General features: G+C 33.8%; 1 pseudogene; it reads right to left on the bottom strand.

Annotated features, from left to right (window-relative positions):
- Positions 1-2,240: 2,240 nt before the first annotated feature.
- Positions 2,241-24,116, bottom strand: LOC108487750 (LRR receptor-like serine/threonine-protein kinase IOS1; annotated as a pseudogene).
- Positions 24,117-25,187: the final 1,071 nt, after the last annotated feature.

The raw sequence follows: 25,187 nt of genomic DNA on the forward strand, positions 1-25,187 counted from the left end.
TCACCTCTATCACTATTCCCAAATTGAGCTGTTTGTATAAGTAGAGGACAATGATCTGAAAAAAATGCTCTAGATGTCGAATAGACACATTAGGAAACAAGTTTATCCAGCTAACATTTGCCACTCTTTTATCAAGCCTCTCTCTAATGTTAGTCTCGGGTAAGTTTCCTCTTTCCCATGTAAACCAAGCTCTAGAGTAGCCAACGTCTATTAATTGACATTCCCCAAAACTCCTCTAAAGGCATTCATTCTTCTTTCATCTCTAGGTAAACTCCTCACTTTTTCATTCACATGCATAATCTCATTAAAATCACCATAAACAAACTAAGAAATCTTTGGATCACACTAAAACCTTCTTAATAAATTCCATGAAGCCTTCTTATTATGTGCATAAGGTGAGCCATAAAACTATGTAAACCTCTATTTTCATCATTTACTAACTTCAGAAACATCAGCATCAATATGGTTGTTAGAGAAATTTCTAAGATTTACCGAAACATCTTCTTTCCAATCCAAGCAAATACCACTTCTTAAACCCTCACCCGAAACCTCAATGGCATTAAGAAAATCACACTTCTTTTTAACACGTTTCTTTTGCACATTACTTAACTTAGTCTCCAAAACAAAGACCATTTGGGGATTATACATCTTTAGCACATGTAGAAGCCTCCTTACAATCCGTGGACTCCCCAAATCACGAACATTCTAATTTATGATATTCATTGCGACCGGTCGGCTTAGCCCTTGGCAGTTGCTAATATAAAATGGTTACCTCCCGATACTCTCATATTTCTAACTATCAAATAGCCTAACTCTTTTCCCTCAACAGAATCTTTTTCCTCCCTTTTAGGCCTTTTCTTCCCATCACCCACTTAATCTCACACTCCTCAGAATCATGATCTGTTAATCCTTGACCTTGTATTAAAGATAACTCCTCACCCCCACTAGATATAACAGAACATATCCCCTTCTAGATTAACTCACAAATTTAGGTCAATATTTAGCACATCCTCCCAATGACAACCATTATTCTGACTACTTTTTTTTGTTACTTGCCCCATCGAAAACCTACCTTTTTTCGACCCTACATCCCTCTCATGTAACCACACACTACTCATAGTAAGAGCTCTTCTAGACTGAGCTCTTAACGATAGATCTCACTCTATTTCAGCCACTTCAAAACCTAGCGCCATTTTAGTTTGATAGAAAGAGTCATTGTGCCTTAGTCGTTTACAAAAAAAAGCAAAACATGGTCAAACGTTCATATTTAAAGCTAACATAGGAGAAAATTCCGGAAGAAAACACATTCTTTTTCATTTTCAACGGATGTCAAACATTTAAGATCATTTTTACTCGTAAATACAATTGTAGCTCCCTATTAAGATTCATACTATCATATTCCACATATTTCCTGAGAAAATCCCTTAATTGCCTCTCCAAAACCCTATTAAAGAAACCTGTTGGCACTCCATGGATCTGAACCCAAAAATTTGCTTAAACAAGCGATACTTTCAATGGATCTTCACCCCTCGTTAAACGATGTAACAATAAAACATGGTTATTAAAAGTCCACGGTGACCTTTTTATCACCATTTCCAAATCCATCGTATGAAATAATCTAAATAAAAATCGCTTTTCCCTAACTCCAACATCTAAGACTCTTCAACTGGATGCCATAGATTGGTCATTGTGCTTCTCATTGCTGGGAAGTGAATAACACTAACCGTCAGAAAACAACCAACCAGACAAAACTCCACCCTCTCCATCTCTGAACCAAGATCCATTCTTGTTTGCAAAATCTCATCTTCCTCATCATCTAAAGACAAATCCGCTAACTCTTTCTCCATACTAATGAAATTTACTAGATCCACCAAAACAAATGAAAACAAAGAGTCACTAAAAGAAAAACAGAATAGCACCATCAATCCCTATCGTGAAACCAAAAAAAATAAAAAAAAAAAACCTAAAACAAGAACCTACTAAAGACCAGCAGACAGAGGGGTGCTAGAAAAGCAAGACATTATAAAATGACAAATTTATAATTTTGTTTGTTCTTAGTGTTAATATATATATTTAGATTAATATATTTATCGTACATTTTACTTTATTTTCATATATAGTCTGACTGCCTTTTATTAATAGTAATAGTATCAAGATTTTTTGGTATAACCATTGGAATCTACGCATGAAAATTGTAGAAACGAAAAATCAGTGGAATTGCTTATAGATTTTTCCCTAACTCATCTTGCGAGTGGACTTGTATCAGAGCCAAAGCTGACAGTCACCTTATTAATTGATTCTTGTGGTTCATCTCCATCGCCTCTTTCGATCATTCTATCAATTACGGACGACAAACACTCCACTAATTCCATGACAACAAAGTTCATGGTTGGTCGTTTTATAGAAGTTCAAGATACACAAGCCATTGCTATTTCGACAACTTTCCACACGGAATTGGTGTCAAAATCTCCTTGTAATATTGAATCAACTATGTTTTTGACACCCCCATCGGACAACATGAAATCCACCCATTGTTTTATGTAAGTAGCCTTATCTCTGCTTGTTCTATCAATCATAGGTCAGCTTGTAATAATCTCCAACCAAACCACACCAAAGTTGTATACATCACTTTTCTCCGTTAACCTGCTTGATACAGTATACCTCTAAAACCCAAAATATCAAATTTCAGTTAGCAACACACAGTCTTTTCAGTTTACCAATGGTTAGAGACACAAAGATTGGGCCTAGATTAGATGAGCTTACTCTGGATCAAGATATCCAGGGGTACCAGCAACAATTGTTGAAACATGAATTTGAGAGCTTTCGGTTGGAAAACTTTTTGAGAGCCCAAAATTAGATAGTTTGGCTTGCAAGTTCTCAGTTAACAAGATGTTAGTACACTTCACATCTCTATGGATTATTGGTGGTCTGCAACCATTGTGTAAATACTCCAACCTACAATTTCAATTTCTTTGTTCATTCGGTCAATTACAGACTACAATACAAATGGCAAGAGATGTAAAATGACGTAGTAGTAATATATTAGGCAAATGCATGCTTACCTTGGGCTGCCTCCAGTGCTATTCTTAGTCTTTGTTCCCAAGTCAAAATATTGCTACTGTTTCCTGCATCCACAAAGAGATATTCATGTAGGAGCACCTTATTTTTAATAGCATCAAAAGTAACAAGTTTCTGCTGGGTGAAGAACCGTGCACTCAAACCTGATAGGTGCTTGGCTAAATTTCCTTTGGCCATGAACTCATAAACTAGTCCAAGATTGGAGCCATCATCACAATACCCTATAAGTGGTGTCAAATTCCTATGATGAACTCTCAAGAGAAGTTCAACCTGTAAGCCCCATATGTATGGATTAGTTTGATACATATGAATGCGGTAAAACTATTGTAGGGGGTGAGACTGAGAGGTTGTTTAATATACCTCTGCATGAAACTGCTTGTACCCTTGAGCTGATGATTCAGAAAGCATCTTGACGTCCACTTGAGTGTCATTGAAACATCCGTGGAAAACTGTTCCAAATCCTCCTTTTCCAAGAACTCTCTCGAAGTTGTTTGTCATCCTTTGAACCTCAGAGTATTCGAACAGCTTGTTTTTTTATTCTATTGACTGGTATGTATTTCTGTAGTCAACATCTATCTTTCCGGCTGAGAAAATTATAACAGATACAATTAGCAAATACATACCAAGTAAATTCATCGAAGTTAGTGATATTAGTCATTGATTCGTACCTAGTGGTTTTCTCCTATTAACCCTCCATAAGATGGCCACTGCAGTTACAAGGACAGTAAATGAAACAACTGATGCTACTAGGGGTACGACAGTCTTGTTCTTCTTCTTTATACATGAAGCCTTTGCACAAAGATTTGGATTTCCTTCAACACTTCAATCAATTCAATACAAAAAAAAAGTATAAGACTTGGAATACAACTGTTTAAAATTACTATACTGCATAAAGTTAGAATGACAAACGTTGATCATAAAGTTACTAAAAAAGTGAGACTGATAGTGTAGCAGGTAAGAGAAAAATGAAGGGAATTGTGATTCACAAATAATATATGAACCTAAAGCATACCTTAATGTCAAACCAGTCTTGGACTTTTCTACCAGTTCTGCTGGCACTGAGCCATTAAGACTGTTATCATTTAGGTTTCTGTAAACATAAAACAATAGTTATTCTCCACTGACCACTTATAAAACAAAAAAAAAATAGTACTAAAATTCTAATCTCACTGTTATCATTTAGGTTTCTGTAAACATAAAACAATAGTTATTCTCCACTGACCACTTATAAAACAAAAAAAAAAATAGTACTAAAATTCTAATCTCAAGTAACTTATAGTATTGTCAAGGATTGCAATCTGGATAGAAACTCAGGCACTGGTCCAGTCAAACTATTGTTTGACAAGTTACTGGTATTTCGACGAAAACTAGTTTAGCCTCCATTTCAATAGCTACGCAAATGTCGCAATTCATGTGGATGCTTACAGATATTGTAATTCGGTAAGATTTTGTATGTAATGAGGTATCCCTCCTGTCAACCCGCTTGAGGATAAGTTCCTGAATTCATGGTAAACAGTTTCATTAAACAAAAATATGAAGGGATCAATTGAAAGTTTTTTTCCATTTCACCAACTTGATCAAAGGTGAGTCATGCTTACAAGGATATAATTCTAGGTGAACTATTATGTTCATAGGTGCAATTAAGTCTTTCCCACAAGAAATCTCGAGGGGTGCATGGATCCCCTTCCAGTTTCTCTTCAATCCATACATGGATTTTATATTCAAAATAGCGTCAACTACGTTGCATACAATAATTGGAGTTAGACCAACTTCATGCATATATGATTCAAGTTTTAGAAAATATATCATCTGTATAAACTGTCTGCAACTGTAGGAATTCTTTTACCGTATACAACTCAATAGCATTGAAAATAGGTGGAAGGGTTGAGTTTGCAGTCCTCTCTAAGTAAATCTGACCAGCATCGAGGACTATAAGGTCCGGCCTAGTAGCTTCCATTGGTATAGATATTGAACTCTCGGGACTGATTAGCTTTAAGCTCTTGTATTTCAGCAAAGTGCACGTATACATAATATCGAGCATCTGGAACCATGCTGTTAATGGGGAAACTCAACGGCAGACTAGCATTTGCGGGTATGCAGGCACTTCTCATGGCACGCAATGGTGGTTGGTAACCATTTCCTGTTTCAATGTTGGATGAGGTAGTTATTTGTGTCCAATCAGTTTCTTGGTAAGGCCACCAAGCACGATCATATATATCTTGGGGAAACCTGAACCATTATTCACCAAGTATATGAGAAAGGAACATTAATAAAAGTTTAGTTTCTTACAGGTTTGAAAATGCTTGCCTGAATACTGTTCTACTTGTTGAACAAACATCGAGTCTTCGAAGGAGCGCCATTCAACCAGCGGTGTAAGTGGTGTTTTTCAAAAGCCTCAACTCCAAGGAAGATATGAATGGTGCGCCTTTCCCAGTTCACAAGACATATATGCAAATAATTGGATTGGAGAACATGAATCACACCGAGAGCTGCATTTGGTAATATCACCTTATTCCATAAAGAAGGTCCCAAATACAAATCAAACTGGGGAAGCTCATTCCTTTGGTTGTAGTTTCCGTACATGAAAGTTGCTCTAATAAGATACCCGTAGCGACGTAAAAATTTCTGCTTTCGGTCGCTAATTAAGGCGATTATTTGAAAATTTAAATCGACTTTTGATTTTATTAAAAAAAGAGAGTCGCTACCGATCTTTTTTCTAGGTGTGACCGGACACCTAATAAATCATCATTTTTTAGAAAAGAAAACTTATTCTTGCACAAAAATGAAGGCCGAATTTAGGTCTACGTCAAAAGCCAGAGTAACGTTGGGTACAGGAGTCGGTTACGCATGAGGAAGGTATTAGCACCTTCGCGACGCCCAAAATTGGTATCTTATTAAACACGTGTTGTCTTTAATTTCAAAGAACGAATTCAATTTAATATTTAATCATGATTCAATTGAAAAATGAGAATTTTTAAAACACTAAAATTTTGAAAACACGAAAATTTTTGAAACCTGAATTTTTTTTTTAGAAAAACACGAAAAATTTTGGAAACACGAAAAGTTTACAACACTAGAATTTTGACAAATTACCTATCCTCATCTGCATTTTAAAAATAAAATTTGATCACTTACCAATAATCACAAAAATAAATATCCTATTTCAAAACACGAGAATTTTTAAATTTTTCGATTTTTTTTAAAAGGACGTCCTATTTTTAACACGAGCCAATGATATTCACCCAACATAGCGATGAAATCAACGACCTTATGTTAAATCGATACGTTGTCTTATTTATTGAAATTAATTAGAAGAAAATAAAAATATTTCTAAAATAATAAAAAGAAAACTAATAATAATGTTGTAATAATATGTGATCTAAAATATATATTAAATTCGGAATGAGTAAATAATAATAAAAAGGGTAAGAATATACCGAAGTCTAATATTATGGGTTACTGAAATTAATCTCTTTTCTCCTCGGGTTGCTGAAATGGGCCTTTGTTGGTGATCGTCACTGGATCAGATTGCTGCAAATAGAGTCGGGTTGACCCGACTATTTAAAAATTTATTTTTTTAGACCAAATTTTTACATGGCCCAAATAAAATTCACATAAAGGCAAAAGATTCAAATCATTTCAGCCTATTACAAAATAATCCCAACCCAACTAACTTAATATTTCAAACCAAACTAAACCCAACTCACTAATTTAAAATAATAATAATAATAATAATAATAATAATAATAATAATAATAATACAAACCAACCCAACTCACTAACTTAATAAACCCAACACAACCAACCCAACCCACTAACTTAACATATTACCCAACCCACTAATTAACCCAAACTAAATTTAACCCATCAAACCTTACATAAACCAACCCATTAACTAAAATATTTCTTTTTTTTTTAATACTAAACCCCCCCCCCAAACAAATAAGTCTCCAGCAGCAAGCAAAGAAAGAAGAAGAGATCCAAGCTTCAAGCCGCTGAACCCCTCTTTCTCCTTCCAATGTGTGCGCCACCAACAGCCATCGTATGCGCCGTGTGAAATCAAGCTATGGGTAGTTGAGGTTTGGTTTTTGGGGTGGCTGATAATCGTTTGGCTCGGGTATTTAGAGCGGGTTTCGGTTTGGGAGCTTGGTTGTGGTGTTAATGGTGGTTAATCCTTGGTTGCTTGATTGCTTGCCGAATATTGGAGTTTTTTTCTTGCTTAGATTGCTGAATGTTCCTCTTTTTTTTTTGCTGGATTTTTTTTTGCTCTTCACCCCTATTAAATGGGGGGAATCCTCCTCTTTTTTTTTTAGCCAAAAAAACCTCTTCTATCGTGTAGTTTTTTTTTCCTTTTATTTCTACCATTTTGCTTATTTTTTATGCTATTTGCAGGTAGTGGGTGAAGAAGAAGCCCACCCATGTTTGTGGCCTGAAAATCAGGAAGTGGGTGCCCCAAATCACGTAATCATCTCAAGGACCAAATCACAAATGCAGCAAAACTTCTGGGGCTAAATGTAATTTTTAGAAAATTTAAGGTTAAAATATAATTTAAAGAAAGTTTAGGGGTCTAAGTGAAATTTAAAGAAAGTTTAAGGGTCAAAATGAATTTTTTATTTTTTAATTTTTTTATTTTTTTTGAAATTTTAAAAATTAAACACAAACTCTAGTCGAACAAAAATTTAGAGCTTACAACTGCCCCTCTTTGCTCATTTTTGTGAAACAAGGATAGTGCAAAGACTTAAAAGCACTAAATTTTGTTCAATTGTCCAATCTTTATTCTTTACTCGGCATGTGATCCTGAGCTCAACTCATTTCTCGCAATATGAATTGACTCTTTAAAACTAGACATTAAAAATAGAAATTGAAAATAGCTCAGCACGTGAGCCAAGGCTTAACTCACTTCTCGCAATATGAGTTGATTTTTGAAAACAGAATTTGCAAAAGGCTCAACTCAACTCTCGCAATATGAGTTGATTTTTGAAAAACAGAAAAAGGCTCAACTCACCTCTCGCAATATGAGTTGGTTTTTAAAAACAGAAATTAAAAGGCTCAACTCACCTCTCGCAATATGAGTTGATTTTTGAAAAACAGAAATTAAAATTAAAAGGCTCAACTCACCTCTCGCAATATGAGTTGGTTTTTTTGAAAAACAGAAATTAAAAGGCTCAACTCACCTCTCGCAATATGAGTTGGTTTTTGAAAAACAGAAATTAAAAGGCTCCACTCACCTCTCGCAATATGAGTTGATTTTTGAAAAACAGAAATTAGAAGGCTCAACTCACCTCTCGTAATATGAGTTGGTTTTTTTGAAAAACAGAAATTAAAAGGCTCAACTCACCTCTCGCAATATGAGTTGATTATTGAAAAACAGAAATTGAAAAAACAGAAATTGAAAAGCAGAAATTGAAAATACCTCAACGTGCCCTGAGGCTCAACTCACCTCTTGCAATATGAGCTGATTTTTTTTTGAAACACAGAAATTAAAAAAATAGAAATTGAAAAACAGAATTTGAAAAGACCTCAGCGTGTGGCCCGAGACTCAACTCACCTCTCGCAATATGAGTTGATTTGAAAAGCAGAATTAGTAAAGCAGAAATTGAAAATACCTCAGCGTGCCCTAAGGCTCAACTCACCTCTCGCAATATGAGTTGATTTTGGAAACATGAATTGAAAAATAAAAATTGAAAATACCTCAGCATGTGAGCCGAGGCTCAACTCACCTCTCGCAATATGAGTTGATTTTTTTGAAAAGCAGAAATTGAAAATACCTCAGCGTGTCCCGGGGCTCAACTCACCTCTCGCAATATGAGTTGATTTTTGAAAAGCATAAACGGAAATTGAAAATACCTCAGAGTGCCCTGAGGCTCAACTCACCTCTCGCAATATGAGTTGATTTTTGAAAAACAGAAATTGAAGTTACCTCAGTGTGTCCTGAGGCTCAACTCACCTCTCACAATATGAGTTGAATTTTTTTTTGAAAGACAGAAATTGAAAAACAGAAATTGAAAATACCTCAGCATGTGAGCCGATGCTCAACTCACCTCTCACAATATGAGTTGATTTTGGAAACAGAAATTGAAGTTAGAAATTGAAAATACCTCAGCATGTGAGCCGAGGCTCAACTCACCTCTCGCAATATGAGTTGATTTTTTTTTGAAAAGAAGAAATTGAAAATACCTCAGCGTGTCCCGAGGCTCAACTCACATCTCGCAATATGAGTTGATTTTTGAAAAACATAAATTGAAAAACAGAAATTGAAAATACCTCAACATGTCCTAAGGCTCAACTCACCTCTCGCAGTATGAGTTGATTTTTTTGAAAAATATAAATTGAAAAAATACCTCAGTGTGTGATCTGAAGCTCAACTCATCTCTCACAAAACGAGTTGATTTTTGACAAACAGAAATTGAAATTACCTCAGCATGTGACCTGAGGCTCAACTCACCTCTCGCAATATGAGTTGATCTTTTTGATTTTTTTTTGAAAGACAGAAATTGAAAATACCTTAACGTGTCTTGAGGCTCAACTCACCTCTCGCAATATGAGTTGATTTTTGAAAAATAAATTGAAAATACCTCAGCGTGCCCTAAGGCTCAACTCATCTCTCGCAATATGAGTTGATTTTTGAAAAATAAATTGAAAATACCTCAGCGTGCCCTGAGGCTCAACTCACCTCTCGCAATATGAATTGATTTTTTTGAAAAACAGAAATTGAAGAACAGAAATGGAAAACACCTCAGCATCTTGAGGTTCAACTCACCTCTCGCAATATGAGTTGATTTTTTTTGAAAGAAAGAAATTGAAAATACCTCAACGTGTCTTGAGGCTCAACTCACCTCCCGCAATATGAGTTGATTTTTGACAAACAAAAATTGAAATTACCTCAGCGTGTCCTGAGGCTCAACTCACCTCTCGCAATATGAGTTGATTTTTTTTTTGAAAGATAGAAATTGAAAATACCTCAACGTGTCTTGAGGCTCAACTCACCTCTCGCAATATGAGTTGATTTGTTTTTTGAAAAACAGAAATTAAAATTACCTCAGCGTGTCCTGAGGCTCAACTCACCTCTCGCAATGTGAGCAGAAATTGAAAATACCTCAACATGTCTTGAGGCTCAACTCACCTCTCGCAATATGAGTTGATTTTTGAAAAATAAATTAACAAACGGAAATTGAAAATACCTTAGCGTCTTGAGGCTCAACTCACCTCTCGCAATATGAGTTGATTTTTTTGATTTTTTTTTGAAAGACAGAAATTGAAAATACCTTAACGTGTCTTGAGGCTCAACTCACCTCTCGCAATATGAGTTTATTTTTGAAAAATAAATTGAAAATACCTCAGCGTGCCCTGAGGCTCAACTCACCTCTCGCAATATGGGTTGATTTTTGACAAACAGAAATTGAAACATCAAAATACCAAAACCTGTCATCTGGTGGAACTCAGGTGTCTTTTGCTTTGATTCAGTACAGCTATCATCACATACTCTTGCTCTCTTCGAGTACTGTATGTCATGCATGATGTTATCATGATGTGCACATGTTTGTCTTAAATGCCTTTATGCCTACATGATTATGCTATGCGCCTTAGGCATGTTTGTCGTATGTCCCTTTCCGTCATGATTTTTGATGATCTGTGTTCATTGCTTTGACTTTTGACTTCCTCTTCAGGCCCTATACCCGTCCTCTAGCTTCACGAGTAATCTATGTTTCTCAAATATCGCTCTTTTTGCCCCTGGTTGAACTTTGTCCTTGCGTTGAGGCTCTTGTACTTATCAAATTCTCATCCGGGTAATGCTCAACATTTCTTTTGTTTGGAGCATGTCATTTCAAAATACCCCGGGTAATGCTCAACATTTTTGAGTATGTCTTCTTGCGTATAAATTTTCGAGCTGCTGAAAATGCTTCAAATACTGTAGTCCTGCTACTTGACTCACTTCTTGAATCTTTTTACTCCTTGGGCCCAAACCTGCTTCATTAGGACGCCCTTTCGGGTTTTCATCCTAATTTTTGTTTATCAAGAAGCCCTTTTCAGGTTTTCATTTCGATTTTCTTCTTTTTTTTTAAGGCATCATCACTCATTGCCCATCAGGGCTCTATTATTGACGTAGTACGCTGCCCTATTGCTCGATTGGTATTTTCACCCAAAATCCGAAGAAATAATCGCGTTTTGCTCAACCAGCTTGCCTCACCATAACTTCAGGGTCCATTCTACTGTAATTTGGGGATACAAGGTTGGCACTATCCTTAAACCATTCCACTGCAGTTCTTGGCTATAGGATCTGTATCCCACTGTAACTCAAGGGTGTATGATCTGTAACTCGTTCCATTGACTGATATTTTTTGACAGAAAATCTGAGGAGATAAACTCAATTTGAGCTCAAATATTTCTAACCCTTACACTTGGTAAGCTCTTGAACAACCAACTGGTTTCAGGTTCCTGTACTATTTAGAAGCTTTCAGAGTAATATGCAAAACTCCTTTTATAAAAGTATGATTAGTCCATTAATCATTATTTCAATGCGAAATGCTTGAAAAGGATTGAACTGATGGACAAGAAGAAAATTGGTTAAGAGCATAGCTTGAAACAAACAAGTTGAACAATGAGAGTAAATGCAAGTTTATTGGAAGCCTATTTTGAAAAGAATAAGATAATCAAAGATAAATTCAGAAATGGGTAAAATAGAAAGCTAAGTGCCCCAAATATCGCAGCTTGAGCTTCTTTGTACAAACTCCTTTGAGACAATTTTGAGTTCAACATGTGTTTAGGGGATTCAGAGTACTTTGTCGATACCTCAAGATGTAGCATACTTTTTCACTGTCAATTCAAGTATAGCAAGACTACTATATGCCCCACCTTTGAACAAAATTTGAGCCGCCTTTTTTAGGTTTTCAACTCAAAACCCCTTTGGTCTCAAGGCGCCCTTTGCGGGTTTTCACCTTGACCTCTCCATTTTCTTTTCTTTCTTTTTCTTTCTTTCTTTTTTCTTTTGAATGAATGAAGGTCACAAAGCGCCTTTTGCGGGTTTTCACCTTGGCCTCTCCTTTTTAAGTATTTCTGGACTGAATCCGAATTTAGGATTGGATCAGTGTTCTTCCGGGGAAAGCCTCCTTTACCTCATAAAGTTCTTAAACATTCATTTTCCTTTGAAATCCTTTTGTATAGAAAAGATCTTCTGCAATACCAAGTTCCCACTATGAAATTCCTTTGGGTGAACCATTTCCATCATAACTCAGCATCATAAACGTTTGACTTTCCAACCCTTTCTGCAGTCAAGTTTACTGAAAACATTTTACTTCATCCAATTCTTGATTCAATCAAAGCTTGGAGAAAAAGAATCTTAGTTTCCATGGACAGAACCACCTCTAATGCCCAAGTGAAGGTCCTGATCAACTTTAATAAGCACAAAGAGTAAAAGGTAGCTTATTATGCCAATACTTACAAGTCTCGGTCACCTTCCATAACTTTTCTTTATTTTTGTATTTTTCTTTTGTCAGCCTTTGTTGCATTATGATATGACATTGTACAGTTATGCATTAAAACATGATTCTTTTTGGCATTTGATCTCTCTTTTTGTTTTTTTTTTGTTTTTTTTATTTTTTTCTTTTCATGACTGTCGACTTTATGATATTGGCATATGAAACCTTCTTAGTGAAGCAATTGACGGCCACGACGATAATGTCGACTAGAAGCTTTTGACGAGATCATCCCCAGAACATCTATGCCCCACGTATTGAAAAGTTTGTGAAGAGATGGAAGAAGCACGTGAGTCTTGACGACATAACTGATGCTATTCCCTTCCCATGGTGGACCAACAACATCCGATCCTCATTGATTAGCCTGGCTGTTGCAGAACTATTGTTATGTGTTCTTTAGACACCTTTATGGACCTCTTTCAAGATGTTCCTAAGTGCGTCTTAATATGATCGTGCGAAAACATCCTTGAATTCTTGGAAATGACTCAATAATCTTGCCTTATTTCTGCGGTGAGCTAGGTTTCGATCTTCATCTTTTTTCTAAGCTCGCAATGTCAGCTGACCCTTTGTAAGTTAGGGTCTGTCTTTCCTTTCATTCTGTTATCCTTCACGAATTGGAAGATAGATACAATCTCTGTCATCTTCGAAGTCTTGAGACTCCTCTAGATACATATCTTGCTCCAAAGGGAATTAGTAACAGCGTCACTCGTGACATTGATATCTGGGGACCTACTGTGGGTACGAAGGCAAATTTCAGAGAATAAATGATTCTAAGGATGATTATTTGTATAGGATGATCATGAATGTAAAATAAAAGAATGAAAGTCCAAATAATAAAAGAATCTATAAATAGAAGAAAATTTACTCAAAAAGATGCATTTCATTGAAATAAAAATCTTGGACCGAGACCTATTTCTCAAAAGAAATCTTATCACCTCTAGGTCTTAAGGCAATAAGTATGTTTTGAATATTACTCTATATTAGCTTTAAAAGTACACAGATCTCTTCCATTGTCACATTGTTTAAAACACTCCCAAGTATGTGAAGTTCGGAAGTGGGTGATATTGAGGTCGTGGTTGAGTTAGAAGTATAGTGGCTTCATGTTCCCACCACATGGGTTTCTGGCTCTTTTTCTTCATGGGTGCTGCCTTTTTGAGCTCTCCGGGCCTTCCATCCTTCCATTTTTGATGGAAATCTCTATAAGTTCCCCGGATATCACAATGTCCGCAAAGTCTTTCGTAGCACTTCCTACCAACTTATCGTAAAATGGCGCTTTCAAAGTGTTGATAAAGAGAACCGCTATTTCAGTTTTGGTTAAATGGGGTTCTACTTGTGCCGAGATGTCCCTCCATCTCTGTGCGTACTACCTAAAAGTTTCCGTCGGCTTTTTTTCCATCATCTACAGAGTCAACCTATCAGGCACCATGTCAGACACATGCTTGTACTGTTCACAAAATGCTGATGCTAAGTCTTTCCATGATCGGATCCTTTCTCTACTAAGTTGATTATACCATCGAAGAGTCTATTCGACCAAGCTGTCTTAGAAACAGTGTATTAGTAATTTATCTTTATTCTCGTGACTCGTCATTTTTCGGTAAAACATGACAAGATGCATTCTTAGACATCTCGTTCTGTCGTATTTTTCAAAATCTGGTGCCTTAAACTTTGGAGGCAGAACCAGATCAGGCACCAGACTGAGCTCCTTGGCACTTAATGCAGAGAAGACTTCGGTGCCTTCGATTGCCTTGAGCCTTTCTTCCAAACTCCTATAATTTTCCCAAACATCATGATCGTCTAATTTCAACTTGGCTATCTCCACAGGGAGTAGGTGGTATATATCGTTGCTCTAGGCCTACAGGTTCCCTTTGAGGACATCCTCTTTGCGTTACGTTAGGTGGGGTGAATCCTGGAGGATGGGGCCGATCCTGATTGAGGTTAACCCTTGACTAAAGTTCCATAACGTCAGGAATCTGCATAAGTCCCTTCCCTTTAACTAAAGCTGACATCATCTCCATCATTTTGGCCATTTGATCCCTGTGCTAGAGTGATTCCTCTCGAGATCTTACCATCAGATCTCTCATTTCCTGCTGTGATTTAGCCAACTGTTCTTGCAATTCTCTTTGGGCTCTTTTCATTCTTTCAATTCTCTCATTGAATTCGACCGCCATAGTTCTAGCTCTTAGCCGCGTCTACTTGGTCCAATGAACTCGATTCCCTTGCACAGAAAGCGTAAATGTAAAAGAAACAGAAGGTAAGATGTGTTTTTCCCGTGTACTTATTTCGGTGACTAGTAAACGGACAAAGGTTAGGCATGGCTCTAGTTAGGTGGCTCGTACAGTTCACTATATGCGATTTTGGCTCTAGATAGGTACTCGAATTGTCCATACTGTCATCTACTAAGATTAGTATAGAGCCTCGGTCATTGCCCATCAAAGGCTTTCGAATCCAACTCGAGGGATTACATATACTTATGCTTATGCGGAGGGACAAGTTAACTCACGAAAGCATAAGTCATATGTAACCCGAAAGTATTCACTAGCCTGTGCGGAGGGACGAGTTAACTCACGAAGGCATAGCGTTTACTTTCACTTAAACGGACGGAGCCCGGGTATAGAGCTCATGTTATGCAAAAATGCACGTGCACGGTGTGTGGGGAGAAACTCATAAACCTTTCGTTTTATTTAAAATTAAACCAGAGTCGTAAGAATTTAGAGCTTAAAAACAAAAGGATAAAATAAGTTAGCAAAATATTTACAACAGATGCAAGTGTATGATTTTTCAAAAATGAGATTTTTGGATCACGACCAAATATTTACTTGAACGAGGAATTTTGAAAATTTCGACAATGCATGCTTAATTCGACTCTACTCTCAAAAAAAAGGTTAGGGTCCCCAGTGGAGTCGCCAGCTGTAGCGACGTAAAAATTTCTGCTTTCGGTCTCTAATTAAGGCGATTATTTGAAAATTTAAATCGACTTTTGATTTTATTAAAAAAGGGAGTCGCCACCGATCTTTTTTCTAGGTGTGACCGGACACCTAATAAATCATCCTTTTTTAGAAAAGAAAACTTATTCTTGCACAAAAATGAAGGCCGAATTTAGGTCTACGTCAAAAGCCAGAGTAACGTTGGGTTCGGGAGTCGGTTACGCGTGAGGAAGGTATTAGCACCCTCGCGACGCCCAAAATTGGTATCTTATTAAACACGCGTTGTCTTTAATTTCAAAGAACGAACTCAATTTAATATTTAATCATGATCCAATTGAAAAATGAGAATTTTTAAAACACGAAAATTTTGAAAACACGAAAATTTTTGAAACCTGAATTTTTTTTTTAGAAAAACACGAAAAATTTTGGAAACACGAAAAGTTTACAACGCTAGAATTTTGACAAATTACCTATCCTCATCTGCACTTTAAAAATAAAATTTGATCACTTACCAATAATCACAAAAATAAATATCCTATTTCAAAACACGAGAATTTTTAAATTTTTTGATTTTTTTAAAAGGACGTCCCATTTTTAACACGAGCCAATGATATTCACCCAACATAGCGATGAAATCAACGACCTTATGTTAAATCGATACGTTGTCTTATTTATTAAAATTAATTAGAAGAAAATAAAAATATTTCTAAAATAATAAAAAGAAAACTAATAATAATGTTGTAATAATATGTGATCTAAAATATATATTAAATTGAATGAGTAAATAATAATAAAAAGGGTAAGAATATATCGAAGTCCAATATTATGGGCTACTGAAATTAATCTCTTTTCTCCTCGGGTTGCTGAAATGGGCCTTTGTTAGTGATCGTCACTGGATCAAATTGCCGCAAATAGAGTCGGGTTGACCCGACTATTTAAAAATTTATTTATTTTAGACCAAATTTTTACATGGCCCAAATAAAATTCACATAAGGGCAAAAAATTCAAATCATTTCAGCCTATTACAAAATAATCCCAACCCAACTAACTTAATATTTCAAACCAAACTAAACCCAACTCACTAATTTAAAATAATAATAATAATAATACAAACCAACCCAACTCACTAACTTAATAAACCAAACACAACCAACCCAACCCACTAACTTAACATATCACCCAACCCACTAATTAACCCAAACTAAATTTAACCCATCAAACCTTACATAAACCAACCCATTAACTAAAATATTTCTTTTTTTTTAATACTAACCCCCCCCAAACAAACAAGTCTCCAGCAGCAAGCAAAGAAAGAAAGAAGAGATCCAAGCTTCAAGCCGCTGAACCCCTCTTTCTCCTTCCAATGTGTGCGCCACCAACAGCCATCGTATGCGCCGTGTGAAATCAAGCTACGGGTAGTTGAGGTTTAGTTTTTGGAGTGGCTGATAATCGTTTGGCTCGGGTATTTAGAGTGGGTTTCGGTTTGAGAGCTTGGTTGTGGTGTTAATGGTGGTTAATCCTTGGTTGCTTGATTGCTTGCCGGATATTGGAGTTTTTTTCTTGCTTAGATTGCTGAATGTTCCTCTTTTTTTTTTTTTGCTGGATTTTTTTTTTACTCTTTGTGACATCCCTAATTAGACCCTAGTCGGAATGTGGTTTCAGGACCACAAAACCGAGTCACAAAAATTCATTTTAATTTTTGTTGCATATATTTATGTGTGATAGTGTATGTAGGAAAAATTAAAAGTTTCAATTTAGTCTTAGGAACGTAAATTTTTCTTGAAAGGACTTAGTTGAAAAATTTAGAAAAGATGGTAGGTAATTTGTAAGGATCCAAAAACAATGAGGTGAGAAAGCTTGGGTTTGCATGTCAATTTACCCTTAAAGCATGTAGTGGCCGCCATGAAATGATGCTATTCCACTAAGTCAAATTAAAAACAATTTTAATTGGCAAATGATGTAATAAATTTATAAGAAAAGATGAATAAAATAAGAAATAAAGGTAAGAGTGTGTTCATCTTCCTTACCTTCTTGCAAAGCCGAAACAAAAGGGAAAGAGGAAGGAATTTGTCTAGGGCATTCAGCTATCTTGGAGGTTAAATAAGGTAGGAGTTCATGTTATTTCTATTGATTTTATGAGAATCTAGTTAGTAGTCAAGCTCTTATTGTAACCCATATGTTGATTTTTCTTTAGTTTTGGTGACAAATTGTGCATACGGTATTATTGGATAAATGCAAAAGGATAGTGTTTTGATGTTTTGGATAGAAATATTAGAAAGGGGAAAATATGAGCTACCTAAATAGATATATGTGAATTTAAAAGATGGTATGAACAAATGTGGAGTTTTGCTAGTTTAGGATTATTCGGCCAAGTGTTTATGTGGTGAAAATTAAGTGTTAAATGAAATGAAAATGATATTATATGGGGTATGTATATTCGCCATATGAGTAAATATATAGATGATGTTAAATTTGATTATGTATAATGGGCCATATAGGGTACACATTGTGATATTAACTTTAATTCTCTATAATTGATCAAGTGGGTGATATTGGTTTATATGGTTAAATTTGATTTATGAATATGTACCTTGAAATAAAATATATCATAGACTATGTTACTTTGGAAGTAAGAATGCATTCGCCTTGAGACAATCTATAAGTTTTAGTTAAGGTTCTAATGTTTTGAACAAGAATGGTTGTAAGATGAAACGAAAATTATTAAAATATATATGAGTAATTAACAAGGGTGGTTGCCGTGTATATAATATTTATGTGTGTTTTATTGAAATATTTATTGGGTTAATTATAGTAATTGGATCTTAGGTGATCAATAGCGAATGGCTTAAAGTTAGTAAAAGCATAAGGTGAATAAAAATTAAATGTTGCCGTATGATTCTTTTGATATGAAACTATTAATGTTATGGGATATAAATAACTAGCAAGGTAATTAAACTAGTTAATTTATTTATTTAAGCTCAAGAACCCAAAGGAGGAGAATCAAGCAAGGGCAAAACAAAGTGTATTGAGTAGCCGTTTGGAACCGTTTCATCCGACTTAAGGTAAGTCTTTGAGTAATGGAACTTAGCTTAAGATTTGATAAAAGATGATATATATTTATATGAACATAATAAATAAAATGTGACCTAATGATTCTACTTGAATTACATATTGAAATAAATAAGTTTCTAGCATATAAGTTTAGTTATAATGAAGAATGATATGTTTTAAACTCAAATGGTAAGTTCTTAAGTGTTTGGACTTGGAAATTTAAGAGCAAATTGTAATAATCTGCCTAGGACAGCAGCAGTAGCATGATTTTTGAAAATCACTATAAATTGTTAGAGTGGAATTAGAGACTGAAAAAAAAATGTAATCAAAGATCAATGAGTCTAGTTTCTTATAAAATAAACAGTGCAAGCAAAGGAATTTCCTATAGAGAGATATTTAAAGTTGTGTGTGACAGTGTCAGAATGAATCTGAAATCCCCTGTTCTGTATTTAGAAAATCATTATAAATAGTACAAAAATTTTTATAAGATAAAATTTATATTCTTACACTCCTTAATGAGTCTAGTTTCAAATGAAATAAACAAAAACATATTTTGAAATCTGTACAATGAGAAATTTGATTCGTAGTGAAGAGTGGTCAGTATAGTCAAACAGTGAAATAGGGGAAACTTTAAGAAAATTCTGGTTTTGATTGGCCAAACCAAAAATCCTAAAAATTTTATGGATAGAATATATATGAGTCTATTTTCGGGGAAAATTTACGGCACTTCATTTGGAGTTTCGTAGCTCCAGTTACAAATAATTTAATGATTGTTGCTCAAGAAAACAGCTTGTAGTGAATCTATGATTTTGTTGTAAACATTGATGAAACTAATTGAGTTGCTTATAAGCTATTGCTGAATTGATGTACAAGATAAAGATATAGGTAGTGAGGCCAAAATGGCTAAAATTTAAATGTGTGGAAGTTATCCGAATGGCTATTTTATAAATGTAAGCAATGTATATGTAATATGTGTTGATAGGTTTATAAATTGAAGGTGTGGTGACTTATATGTTGTTTAGCCGAATGGTTGTCATGAGAAGAATGTAAGTCATGTGTGTATTTTCTTATTTAGTTGGAAGTTTATTGAAAGGGATATATATATATACAAATATGTGTTAAAGTCGAATGATATTATGACATGAAGATAAGGTATATGCTATATGCTTATATTCGAATGAGGTTAATGAATTACAATGGTGATAGTTTGTGTGAAATGTGGTAACATGTGATTAAATATACATGGAATTTGGAAAGTATCCGGGTTAAGACTCGCTGACTACGTGATGTGGCCTAATGGCTCTTGTGAAATGAGACTAGCTATATTGAGATACGAATAAGTTCGAATGAAGTGATACCTTATTAATGTGTTTCCGTGTTGGAAAAAATCGAAGGTATGTGAATATGAACTAAAGAACTAAGCTCCTAAATACATATATACAATTATGTATGTGCACGAAATGAGTGCATATGATTAAGTGGTTAGAGGTATTGAAAGATTGAATTGGTAATTGGTAACTATGGAAACGGTAAGTGTACAAAGGTTAAGTATATGGTAAGTGATACTTACTTGCTATGTGAACTCGATTTCGTTTGTATTACAAATGTACTTGGGGAATCACTTATGAGATGGTTATAAGTTATATTCAACGAGTATTGACTCTATCAAATTGTTTATGTAAGATGAAAACATGAATATGTGGTTCCAAATATGGAAACCGAATGTGATTATAGTGTTATGTTTTAGTTCGACTGATTAAACTAAAAGTAGCATGGATGTTTTTAAATGCGAAGGGGTATATACTCTTAAATTTGGATGAAATAGATGAATTACATGTGCATACATAGGGTTTAATCTATTTGACCGAATGGTGATATATCTTGACATTTCAAAACGTGATTTGTGTAAGGCCTAATCTTAAGCGACTTAGTAATAAATCAACAATTACGGATGATCAGCACATTAAATTGGCCAGGTATGTATTATGTACTTGTGTAGGCTTATTAAGCCCATCGAGACTTCACTTGGATTTTGTGTAAGTTATAAATGTATTTAATCCAGCAAAGTTAATTGTTTTACTTAAGACTTACTAAGCCTTGAAAGCTTACTCTGTTGTTACGTTTCTCTGTTTTATAGATTATCAAATTTGGCCTTTGCTCGAGGATCGTCAACAACTCGTCACACTATCACTATCCATTGTTTGGTACTGCTATGTTTTGGATTATTTTATGGCATGTATAGAATAAACTAGTAGCGGAATAATATTCTGGTTAACGTATATAAGCCATGCAAAAATGGCATCTTTTGAATGTGTACTTATAGAAGTTTAATTTTATCCCTGGCTGTATTTAGCATTTATCTAGATGAATGATCTTTATTTCAAGAAAAAGTTAAAAGTTTTACTGTTCCGACATGAGTTACAAGTCTGGTAATACCCCTTTCCTATTCCGACAACGGTTACGGGATAGGGGTGTTACACTCTTCACCCCTATTAAATGGGGGGAATCCTCCTCTTTTTTTTTTTAGCCAAAAAAACCTCTTCTATCGTGTAGTTTTTTTTTTCCTTTTATTTCTACTATTTTGCTTGTTTTTTATGCTATTTGCAGGTAGTGGGTGAAGAAGAAGTAGCCACCCATGTTTGTGGCCTGAAAATCTAGGAAGTGGGTGCCCCAAATCACGTAATCTGTCTGAAGGACCAAATCACAAATGCAGTAAACCTTCTAGGGCTAAATGTAATTTTTAGAAAATTTAGGGTTAAAATGTAATTTAAGAAAAGTTTAGGGGTCTAAGTGAAATTAAAGAAAGTTTAAGGGTCAAAATGAATTTTTTATTTTTATTTTTTTTTGAAATTTTAAAAATTAAACACAAACTCTAATCGGACAAAAATTTAGTGCTTACAGTACCTATCTCCCTTTCTGAGTGTTAGGTTGTAACAGTTTCTTTAACCTTCAGGAAAGCTTCTAAGGTAAACCACCTGCTGTTGCACATTTGTTGTGAATTCAGGCAATACCCTCCCACTTACTCCGCTTTGCGTGTAAGCCTCATCCAAAATATAGTTTATGGCTGTAGCTTGTATCTTCTGGTGATCCACAGTCTAAGCTAATGAACCCTGAGAAAGAAACATATGGAGTTGGTTAGTTATTACACATATATATTGTTATAGAAGATTTAGATAACCAAACCTGATTGATTTTGAGCATGAATAGTAACTAGTGCTGAGCAAAGCTGGTAAGCACAAGGGGGATATCAATATCCATTACATACAAATTCCTGACAGAACGTGGAATCAATGGTGGTTTTATAACTTAAGATAGTATTATAAATATATTATAAATGATTATGGGTAAATTTTTTTATTTGAATTATTCGTTATATGTTTGATTACTGAATGATTTTTTTTTTTAAAGTTGGGTCTTTAATTGTTTATTATAAAAAATAAAAATATTGTTGTAATAATATTAATTATTTTAAAATAAATATATTTTAATAATTTTATAACTAAACTGTTTACACTTGCTCAAAATTTACTTAAACATAACTTATTTTATACACAGTTATAATGTAATAAAATACATAGTTTGAAAGTTGTTTTAAATAAATGGTTGAAACATGTGATTGGATTGCAGTTAAATACAAATCATTTTATGGTACAAATCTTTAACAACTTGAGAAATATTTTATAAAATTGACTGTGTTTAATTATTTTAAAGTAATTTAACTAATGCAAAGCATTATTCAATTTGTTTGTTTAATTATTTTTCAATTAATCGGAGAAAATATTTGATGAAATTATATGTAGAAATTTTAATTTATACCAATAAATGCAACATTTTGAAAAGTAGTACAAGTATTATACGGATGATGTCCTTGGTCTAATGTAGTTAAATATTTCGGAAAAAGAATTTAGTTAAATATTAGTAGTTCCTAGACTGAAGAAAATAACCTTTTATTCCATATTAATAAGTGTGAAGAGGTTGGAGTCTCATACTCGAGCTGAATGAAATTTTAAATTTTAATAATCTATATTTTTATAATTTTTAAAGAATTAAATTAAATTTTTATAATTTTAGGGTAGGTCAAAGTACAGTTTTACCTTAATTAAATTAAATTTTTAAAATTTTTTAAAGGGCCTATATAGCAATTTTCTATTTTAGAGGGTCGGGCCCTTGCCAGCCTCTCTAGATTCGCCTTTGCTCGGACCTTCAATAGAAGTTATTGTTTTCATGTCAGGGTTTTGTCATTCAATTTTGAGAAAACCCTAACCAAGTTTGTAGAATTTAGAGAGTATATCGATTGGTGAAGGTATGATCTGCAATAACTCATGAGAAAAATGATGGTATTGTGCAGAATCTTAATTATAAGGAAGATACAAACCACTAATCAAGGCTTATATAAGCTTTACATGAGTACATAAACATTTTAATATCTATATAATATAATTTATTAAAATCAAAATTTATTCAAATACAAATACTTTAAACAAGTATAACTTAATAAAACTTAAAAACAATATAAAAACATGAATTTCCACCTTTGCATAGATTTTCATTGTTAAATTAAGGTGTTATGTCAACGAAATTGAAAATTGATTAAAAATAATGAGCGGGTTAACAAATTCCATTTTTTTTAAAAGTAAGTTGTAAAAATGGCACTTGGTTGCACTTAAGTACAAGTCTTCTAAAACAATTTGTTAAGCATTTTTTAAAATGCTTAATTTATGATTTTTCTCTTAAATTATATTTATTTTTTATCCTAATTTAGTATTTAAAGTATCAATCACATCAAAAAATTCTACCGAATTGAGAGATAATAGGTGTGTGCTTCTCGCTAATCCCATTGACACATTTCGAATGTCCAAAATCTATAGAAAAGTAGTAACACGAGTAAGTATTTAAAATACTTAATAAGCTCATACAATATAAACATTGACTTACCTCAATATCTTATCACATACAAACTTATTATGTAAAACAAATATACCTATCAAGATTCAAAACAACATCATTAAGCATATAAAGTTTTGAGCTCCATCACACATATATATAACCTGAATTGTTCACATTTTCATTTTAAACCAACTTGTACCTTATATCCAAATCATGTACATTACTTTGCCAACATCCAATGGCATATCATCACATTTTCATTCACAATTCTACTCGATAAAACTTCGTAAAAGAACTCCATACACAGGTGAAAGTAATAGTGTCTGGTTACCCATTTGCGCTAAACCCACATGAATCAAATAATAGTGTCTAGTCATCGTTAGGGTTGAATCTACACAACAAATAGTCTGACCATGGCTTAATATACCTGTATTCTCGAATCCGCAACACATGCTGGAACTTGGAACCTCCAGGAATTAACCTGTAACCTCGTATATGAGCGTTTTACTAATTTCATCGAGATTTAACCTCACATTATACCATTTCACAACAATCTATTTCAATTTGATTCAATTCTCAATTTAGGTACTAATTCATAACCAATTCAGGATATCAATAAGAAATTAATGAACATACATTTGAAACTCAAAAGCAAATTAAAAATATTTATACTGTATGAACTTACCTGATAAAACGTTAACATTTTAGATTCTAGGGACTATTCAATAATTTTTCCTTTTTGCCTAAGTCAACAACTTGATCTATATAGTAGTTAAGATTCAAAATATTAGTACCAATCATAATAACACTCAAATTCATGTTTATAATCATTTAATTTTATTTTACATAGTTTCCTAAATTTTTACATTTTATTCAATTTAATCTCTAAAACCGAAACTATTATATCTTTCAAATTCAAGCTTTGATTTTAAATCCAATAATTACAATTTCATCATTGTACAACCCTCTAAAACATAATTTTAAAAATTTCATGACAAATTTTACATTATTATAATTTGGTCCTTATACAAAACTAACAAAATTTACTTAACAAATTAGTCCTACTTTACAACTAAGCTTATAAATTTAACCAGAAAACATATAAAATCATTAATAACAAGTTTTAAAACCTTTAACAATTTTAAAAATAGATATACAGATTAGTCGGATCTAGTTGCAATGATCTTAAAAATATAAAAATTACAAAAAAAAAAAGTGATTGATTTACTTACCATGCAAGAGTGACGACGAAGGTTTCTTGAAGCTCAATGGCTTCTCCTTTAACTTAATGTTTCGGTGGTGAAAACCAATAAAGAGATGATGACTATTTTTTTTACACATTAACATATAATAATATTTAAGTTATAAATTAAGATTATTTAAAAAAAAATTCCGTGCACTGATATTTAAAGTGGACAAATTTCAACATAAATCCCCAACAATTATTATTTACGCATTACAACTAATAGAACTCTATAGAATTATTTTTTACGGTTTTTACGATTTAGTTATCATACCTTAATTAATCATTCAGTCACTAAAATGTTCGGACCAAAATTAAATACACCTATATAACAATTCTGTAAATAATTTTATAAAATATTTACGGGCTCGGTTTATGGAAACGAGATTTTAATATCTCATTTTCCAAAACTACTTGACCTTAAAATCGAACCACTTGTACTTAATTAATTAACCAATTAAATAAAATTATCAAATCAAAATTTAATATATCATAATACTTGACTTATATATTAAATAATAATATTTATGG

The sequence above is a fragment of the Gossypium arboreum genome, chromosome 10, assembly GCF_025698485.1.
Source record: "Gossypium arboreum isolate Shixiya-1 chromosome 10, ASM2569848v2, whole genome shotgun sequence".
Classification (NCBI taxonomy): Eukaryota; Viridiplantae; Streptophyta; class Magnoliopsida; order Malvales; family Malvaceae; genus Gossypium; species Gossypium arboreum.